The 9,542-nt window shown below is 36.6% G+C and overlaps 1 pseudogene; it reads left to right on the forward strand.

Moving 5' to 3' along the window:
- The first annotated feature begins 936 nt into the window (after positions 1-936).
- LOC117713825 (peptidyl-prolyl cis-trans isomerase D pseudogene) lies at positions 937-2,252 on the forward strand (annotated as a pseudogene).
- Positions 2,253-9,542: the final 7,290 nt, after the last annotated feature.

A 9,542-nucleotide genomic window follows, 5' to 3' on the forward strand; every position in this document is an offset into this window, starting at 1 on the left:
AATGATATTTCCTATACTCAGATTGTGCCTTGTTCAATCGTCATCAGAGAAGCTTCCTCCTGCCGCAGATGGAAACAAACACAGAGACTCACAGCCAGGCAATATGCTGCAGACACCTATATATCTTACTGAACATAGAAAAGTCAATCTGATGCTTACCTAGCACCTTCAGCCCTACAGACTAGTTTAGTGTCCATGGTACAGGAAGATACTCTGCATACTATGATACAAACACCAACCCAGCTACATAGCATCAAACCTCTCCCCTCAAGGATCAGGAAAGTCTGTAGAAGAGAAAAGAGAAAGATTGTAGGAGCCAGAGAGGTTGGAGAACACCAAGGAAATAAGGCCTAATTACAGCAGAAGAGATACACATGAGAAGTTACCAAGATGGTGGCAGCATGCAACAGGGCCTACATGGGCCTGTGGCAGATGGTCCCAGAGTGAGAGAACTTTCACATCTCTAACCCAGAGACTATCACCAATTGGTAACCATATGCAAAGCAGAAAATAGTTGTGTCCAACTGGGTCTTGCTGGGGAAAAACTAGTCTCAAGGGAAGGCATTGTACCCAGAAAAGAAATGAATGATATATTTAGAGGTCCTTTGTCCCATGTTTTGCCAAGGCGTTTTTGTTTGTTTGTTTGTTTGTTTTTTTAGCTTTCCAGATCATTCAGCTTCCAGTATTGTGTTTCTTATGTGATTGATTCCTTTGTATATGAATGTGTGTACTTTTTCTTTGTCTCTTTCTCTTCTGGTTTTGTTGTTTTCTTATTTGGTTTTGTTTCTTCTTAATTTTGTTACCATTATTTAGATGTCTGCTTGTTTTCTAAGAGAGGTGGGTTTGGAATTAATTGAGATGAAAGGTGGGGAGTTCTCAGAGAAAGTCGAGGAGAAAAACTATAATCAAATATATTGTATTAAAAACCTATTTTAGCCCCTCTCGCACACGAGGTGCTCGTGTCCTACTTTCAGCGTCTGCAGTGAAGATGTCCCAACCATCCCCAGCAGCCAAGCCCTCCAATTCCAAGAACCCGCGAGTCTTCTTTGACGTGGACATCGGCGGGGAGCGAGTTGGACGAATTGTTTTAGAATTGTTTGCAGATATTGTTCCCAAAACTGCAGAAAATTTTCGTGCATTGTGTACGGGAGAAAAAGGAACTGGAGCCACAACTGGGAAACCTCTCCATTTTAAAGGATGCCCTTTCCACCGAATTATTAAGAAATTTATGATTCAGGGTGGAGACTTCTCAAATCAGAATGGGACAGGTGGAGAAAGTATTTATGGTGAAAAATTTGAAGATGAAAATTTTCATTATAAGCATGATCGAGAGGGTTTGCTGAGCATGGCCAATGCCGGCCCCAATACGAATGGTTCTCAGTTCTTTATCACAACAGTTCCAACTCCTCATTTGGATGGGAAACATGTGGTATTTGGTCAAGTAATAAAAGGACTCGGTGTGGCAAGGATGCTTGAAAATGTAGAGGTGAATGGTGAAAAACCTGCCAAACTCTGTGTCATTGCAGAATGTGGAGAATTGAAAGAAGGGGATGACTGGGGAATATTCCCCAAAGATGGCTCTGGTGATAGTCATCCAGATTTCCCCGAGGATGCAGATATAGACTTAAAAGATGTAGATAAAATTTTATTAATATCTGAAGACTTAAAAAACATTGGAAATACTTTTTTCAAGTCTCAGAACTGGGAGATGGCTATTAAAAAATATGCGAAGGTTTTAAGGTATGTGGACAGTTCAAAGGCTGTTATTGAGAAAGCAGATACACCCAGACTGCAATCTACAGCCTTAAGTTGTGTGCTGAATATTGGTGCTTGTAAATTGAAGATGTCAAATTGGCAGGGGGCAATTGACAGTTGCTTGGAGGCTCTACCCTTCGAATACTAAAGCACTATACCGAAAAGCGCAAGGATGGCAAGGATTAAAAGAATATGATCAAGCACTGGCTGATCTTAAGAAGGCACAGGAGACAGCCCCAGGAGATAAAGCTATCCAGGCAGAATTGCTTAAAGTCAAACAAATGATAAAGGCACAGAAAGATAAAGAGAAGGCTGTGTATGCAAAAATGTTTGCTTAATAAGAATTAAACTCTCCTTAACTATTAAACATTGATTATAAAAAGGACAATGTATATTACTGTCTACATGATCCCTGATGTGTTTCCCTCGATCTTTGTCGTTGTTTACATGGCAGTGCTGACATAGATTCCTTCTTAATAAAGTGTTGCAAAATACAAAACAAAAAAAAAAACAAACAAACAAAAAAAATACCTATTTTAAATTAAAAAAATGAGAGAAAAAAGAATTCCTAAGTTCATCAGACTAGGCAGAAGCAGGAGAGATTAGACACTTCACAGAGTAAATAACACATTCCACTGGGATGATGCTTAATGCTATGGAGAGCTGAACAACAGAAAAGGGATTTGCAGAGTGTCAGCTTGAAGAGAACTGTGCTGTATTAGGCAGCAAAGCTTGGAAGCTGGCAAGCTCACTAAGTGGCATTTGAAATTGTGAGTGAGCACTCAGGTCTTGTTTCTATCAGAGGGAAAATGTTTCTAGATGGGGAAGAGAAAGTACAATATTCTCAAAGTAGAAGAAGGAATGGGTATCCAGAAATACCTATCAGGCTACAGAGTTAGTATGAAAAAAGAAAATCAGTATGTAAGAGATAACAGCCATAGTCAGGGCTGACCTATGCAATGGCCCTTGACGCTCTGACCCATGCACTGTCCTGTGGTCATCATAGGTCCAAAACTTTCAGTTGAATGAGATGTGGTGGGGAACTGGAGATACACACTGACTATGCTCAATTTAATCATTTCAATACTGAAAACATGAAATTTGATTTATTTATATTACAATCTCAAGTACTTTTTTTCTGCTATGAAAATTAGAAAAAATATGGTAGATTTCATTTAGTAATATTTAGCTTTTAAAATGATTTTTAAAGGAAAGAAGCAGGATCAGTCAAATAAGACATCATCCAGAACAGAGTTATTAACTAGTGAATTCTGACTCTGTAGTAGATCTGTACATTTCAGAATCTGATGATTTTTGTTATTCTAAATAAAGGTTGAAAAGATAAACTACTCAGTAAATATTGTTGCAAACCAGCTATTTGATAGATAAATAGAATTCTTCAAAATAGGTTTGAAGTCTTAAAATAAAATATTTTTTCTGATTTTTAAAAATCTATACATAAAAATAAATTTCCCAAAGAAATAGAAATCAATAAGGAGGAAATTCGTGTCTGCATGTGTGTTTGTATGATAACTTAGTAGCCTGCGTGTCCAAACCTAATGTGTAAAGACTTCATATTCAGTGGGATCAGGAAGGGATGGTATTTACTTTCAGAGGTGGAGACTAGTGAAAGCCTTCAGGTCATTTCGGGCATATCCTTGAAAGGACCCAGCTAGATATCCATCTATCACTCTTAGTGGCCATGTCTGTAAGAAGGCTGGTTTTCTCTGTCATGATTTCTCTTCATGATGTGTTGCCACAAGTACAAATCAGTGTAGCTAATCAATCACAGACTGAAACCTCTACAACTCTATGTCAAAAATAACAATTGCTGTCTACATTGACTTTTCATATGATGACAAAACACCAAGAAAAGCACAGTGTGTCTATTCACTATAGTGCAGAAGTCTATGAAAGCATTTGTTGTCATCACAACTCTTTTAAAGGAAAGAGTAAACATTGAGTCAAATAAATATATTGTACAAATATAAGAAAAGCAATTAAAGGTAAATTTTGAAATAAATCTTACAATAAATAGGATTGGTAGTTAGAAGCTATTTGAAAAAAAACTACTGTTAAGATCATAAAAAACTAACTTGATAAAAACCAAAATTTAAAGAATATAAATATGCAAAAGCTTATCTAATTATATGAATGAATTAAAATATATGAATGAAAAAGACAGTAATATTGCTTTCCAAATAACGGACTGAAAATATCTGAAGCTGGAAGGTTAAGGGAGTAAAAGTATTATTAATTATTTTAGCATTTCTGTGGCGTGCATTTCTCAGACACTTTCATAAAGAGGTTAAATCTGTTTTTACTTGGTACATTTGAGAGATCCAACTGGTGTGCAGGAATGTCATTGGAATAGAATATAAACTAGGAATAGACTCTTTAAATCCAATGAGCTAAAATACATTTCATTCAATTAATAATGTTTAAAAAATGTCAAAATAAGGCTTAGTTAACAACATATCAAAGTTAAGTTCTAAATAGAATTGTTTTAAATAATTATGAGTAATTTAAAAATATTCTCTTTGATCCTGTGGTGGATAGAAGTTTACCATTTGAGTATATTAGCCAAAATTTTTCAAGCATTATCGAAGGTAGGAAAAAGAAAAGAAACTCCAAATGCTAGTCTAATGAGTTTAGTTGAAATTTTAAGTGTTTATTCATAAAATAAAATTTAAGTGACTATTAAAGAAACTGAGGCAGATCTGGAACTACATGGAAAGACTTTGTAACCATTTTAACCTACCAGAAGGGAAAGGGAAAGTTAAAATTAATGGGGTATGTTGTACATTTTTGTTGTTTTCAAGAGGAAGCATACAAAAATAATAATTACATTAATTATAGTAATTACAAAAATCATTATTTGTTACTATGAGTCAGGTAGTATTTTATGTGCCTTACCTCTCTTAACAACTCCAGTAGGTTCACAATCTATGGGACCCCTGTGTTAGAAAGTCTCCACTGTCTGTAGTACTAGTCACTGGAGACAGTCTGAACTCAAACCCTCTACCAATGATTTCTGTAGGCTGTTGATACCCATAACATACACTCTTGAATATTTTCTGGGTACAAATCAAAATAAAAATTTGTAGTTACCAGTGGTAGATGAATAACAATTATATCCTGGAATATATGAACCATAATGTCATTTTATATCAATCTTACAAATTTGATTGAATTTACTTTTTTGATGTACAGGTTCTCACATATTTTTTACATGATTAATCAAAGAAGTTCTCACATTTTTTTTTACACAATTAACCAAATAAAAATAAAGAAAAATTAAGGGATCCCAAGTAGCCTAAGACAAAACAGACCCCCATCTGGTTTAAGTATCTCTCTAGGGTACAGATCAATGAAAACTGAAGTTGCTGAACCTAAGAGCAAACAGCAGGCCATTTGCCACTGAGGTCCTTTCTTGAACCAATGGATAAGATTAGCCTGCTGGGCAGAACCAGGGCGCCAATCTCTTCCCTATCAGCAGAGATCAGAGTGGGTTACTGTCCTTCTCATCACCTCTTCTATCTATCGATCATCTCCTCTCCTTTTCTGTGTGCCTGACACCATGATACCCAGGAGCTCAGAATGTTGCTGGACTCAGAACAGACAACAATTCTGGGGGGCTGCTCATTTACCCTCCCCTGGGAAAGGAGGTCTGGGAGTTAGCACTGGTTGGCTCAGTCCCTGGCAGAGGGGCTTGGTTTCTTTGGCAAGGAAGAAGTCACCATATGTCTCCAGATAGTGGCAAATTTGCCACCTTCAAAGGAAAATTAACTATGCGCTTTGAGGGAGGATTCGGGTGTCAAGCATACTGGCAAGCCCCTGGCTGTTACCTGAAACCTCTGGAATGCTGCATTGTTCTTACTAGGCTCCGAAGGATGAAAGAGATCTAACCATTATTATGTGGATGCAGAACTAAAATTGGTCTTTTTGTGATCTATAGTTGGTGGGAACTGATAAAGTTCCTGAAGGTGAAAAAAAAAAACCAAAAACAAAAAAAAAAAAACAAAAACCAAAAACCAAAAAAACAATCAGACTTGACAAATTTCCAAATCATCTTGCCCGTGTCCAGCTGAGGAGACAATTCTTAGTGTTTTGTCTCAATTTCTTTAGATAGTGTGAGGAATGGGTACAAATCCAGATTATCAGTGTGCCTGTTACTCAAATTCTTATCACCAGGAAAAAGCTACAAAGAGAGAATTTTCAACAATGTTTATAAATACAAAGAAGTTCTCCTCTTATCTTCTAAGAGTGAGTTATCAGGGTGAAAATGTTTATTTACAAGACCAGGATATGAGAATATAGTTCAAAGGCAGATGACATGAAGAAATATTTTGGAAAAAGTAATGGACATAGCATTTGTATGTCATTTTTCTGATTGCTTCATGAGTTGTGTTTCTCTTTTGGAAATCAAGGTTAATCTCTTGATGAGTCTTTTATAAGAAAGTACTGACATTTGTCTAGGACATTGGTGCTAAATTGTTTGGTCTCAGAATTACTTTGCTGATTAAAAATTACTGAAGACCTTGAAGGGTCTTTACTTATATGAGTCTGTCTATCTAAACTTAATCACAACCAAAATGTAGTTTAAACTTAGAATTAATTAAAAGGCACTAATAACACTCACTTAAATACTAACAATATTCACTTCAACATAACTGACAACAGATGACTTTATATACAATCTCACAATTAAAATAAGGTAGGAGACATCACGGGAATCTTTCCTATGTATAATGGAAAGAAAGATGAGGGTACAGTGATATGCAGTTGTATTCTATGGTGCTATACAAACTAAGGAAAATCCAGTATACACTCTGAAGAAAATGAAATTTTTAACATGAGTATTGAAAGGTCCGGGACTCCCCAAAAAGGGGTCCACTAAAGTCTCAGGATAACACGCACCCAAAGGACACACGAGAGACCGTCTTGCTGTAAAATACATGAGGTGGTTTATTATATCAGAGCTCTGGGCCAGCCCATATCCCCATATCTCACATAGGGGATAGAGGGACTGACCTCCTGGCTCAGGGGCATAGCGCTTATATATGGGCGGGGTAGGGAAAAATCGAACTTTCGCGCGGGTGCACAGGATTGGTTGTTTTACCTTTTTTGAACACTAGTAGGCCGTACCATGGGGCAGGGTGTAGTTCTTCCCTTGGCCAGTCAGTTTCTGGGATGTTCTTAACAGGCCTTTGTACTGTAACTCCCCCCTCCTCTGTAACTAATTAGATGGACCCAAACCTGCTGGCAGGTGCTTTTCTGCCCAAGGTCTAAGGCGAAAAATTTATACATATTTGATAAGATGGCCTTTATAATTTTTCACTCTACAGTATCTTGTTATTATTAATCTGTATATAAATTTGACTGTAAAGACCTGCCTCTTGCCCCCTGATGTTTTTAGGTACCCACAGGTATCTTCAGGCTACACATTGAGAACTGCCAGTCTGATAACTAAGCAAACCAGCCAATAAATGAGGTGAGATTAGGGAAAAACCACTGGAGTACTTGATCAAATATGACAACAGCATATTATTTCCATGAAAAAGCTACTCACTGGAAGATGAGTAGGACCTTGCTTTAAATGAGGTAAATTATGATTTTGAGACTCAAACCATGTGAAGGTCTGTTTTGAGGAAAATCAGGTGGGAAAAACATACTTCAATATCACTGATGACCAGATGCCTTCACGCACAAGCTCACAGTTAATGTTGAGGCAATCTGGGAACTTCTGGTGAATTAGATAATTGAGAGTTTATGAGCTGTTCAAAATTAGAAGTCTAATGACATTTTTCTTCAAATATGTGCTGTATTTAGAGCAATGTGTCAAGATCATTTGCATAAACAACATTCCACTTTTAATTCATTTACAGGTTGGATTGGACAGATCAAGTTTCTGGGCAAAAGGGTATTTTTATCTCTCAAGGATGTATGGCAAAATGACAAGGAAATAGATGGAAAGGACCAGTGTGAAACTAGTGCAATTAAGTGCAAATTTCATTTGCTTATTTTCGGGTTTGGCTCGGTTTTGGAAGTATCTTTGTGGGCTAGCTGTAATGTTAATGTTCAAGATCTGACCTTCAGGGGATATATGGACCACACAGGGATGCAACCTTCAGGGAATATATGTACCACACAGAGAGCTGAAAATAGGAGTAAGTAGTAAGAGTTTTAATACATTAAGATCCAACAGTTTCTCACAAGGCCATGCATCTGAAACACAAATTGGCTTATAGCAAATAAACCCAAATGAACTTTATAAAATATTAGATTATTTATAATAGCAAATTTTTCCCTGGTAACTAAAGAGCAGTGAGTCAGCTGCACAATCATCTCAAATAATAAGAACACACACATGCAGATGCATATGTACATATATGAATAATTACATACACATGCAAATGCACATATTCAGGTACACATGTATTTACATATGAATACATAATTGCATGCACATGCACATGCACATGCATGTACAAATATACTTACATATATAAACTAAAGAGAGTGTTGTAGAAAAGAGAGCAGTGAGTTTTCAGCACAATAATCCCAAATAATAAAATACACATACACACTTATACATGCACATATGGACATTCGTACAGCATAACAATCTCAAACAATATCATATAAGTACATAAATATTAATACACACATATATGTATACATGTATACATATACAAACATACACATTCACATATATACAAATACACACATACATACACATATATACATATACTTACACACACACACACAAACACACACACACATACACACACACTAACCAAAACCCTACATATAGTTTTTAAAGGAGTATGTGTTTGTCCAATACTAGACTTATTAAAGCTTCTAAATCCTTAAAAGACTTCATATTGATGTAATACAATAAATATTTCTGATCTTTACTAATAAATACAATCTCATTAGTTGTAACTTTTGAAAAGTTTAGTAACCCACAAACATAAATCATAAATAAATATAATAATATATTTTCTATAGAGTTTGGTGCTTTTAGTGCGACTACATGCTTATTGCTTGATGCTTAGAAGTACTCCAGGGAGCCACTCCATCCCCACCCTCCCCTTCTGCTCCAAAGATCACAACAGTCTTTAGTCCTGAGGACCTGAGGATTCTGACTCCTGACTTCATCAAAACAAAAAGACGATAATGACAAGAGTTCTCTGACATGTGCGATTTGGGTTTCCAAGGTAGAAGAGAAGATAAGTTCTTAGGATTGCAAGTGGAATCAAGAGAAATCACTCAGAGAAATACAGAACTGTTTTCAGCTGAGAATGCCAAGGTACTGTAAATGGACATAACTCCAGTTTTCTTTGTTCTGAAAGAACTCAGATGTGAGGGGAGGTCAAGACAGTCTAGATTTGCAGACTTCACGTTTATATCAAGTGAAGTTTTCAAGATAATAACAGAGATAAATGATGCTTAACACACACACACACACACACACACACACACACACACACATTCACAAATTCCTAAATATTTCTTGTTAGTGCAAGAAGAGACCTTAAAGATGGACAACACTGTTTTATAAAAGGTTGTGAGCCAGGCAGTCTGGACTTGCTGTAACTTTTTGGCACTGGGGTAACCACTACAGAGAACTGCTCATGACACTGAGGAAGACAGGGACGGAAATGTGAATTGTCTTGCAGTTGCCTCTAGGTAGCAAGTATGCAGAACATTACCCCAAGTCACAATGAGCTTTAGCAATGTGCATAGATTATCCAATTTCTTAGCTTCTTGAGAGCTGCTCG

The sequence above is a fragment of the Arvicanthis niloticus genome, chromosome 8 (assembly GCF_011762505.2).
Source record: "Arvicanthis niloticus isolate mArvNil1 chromosome 8, mArvNil1.pat.X, whole genome shotgun sequence".
Lineage (NCBI taxonomy): Eukaryota > Metazoa > Chordata > Mammalia > Rodentia > Muridae > Arvicanthis > Arvicanthis niloticus.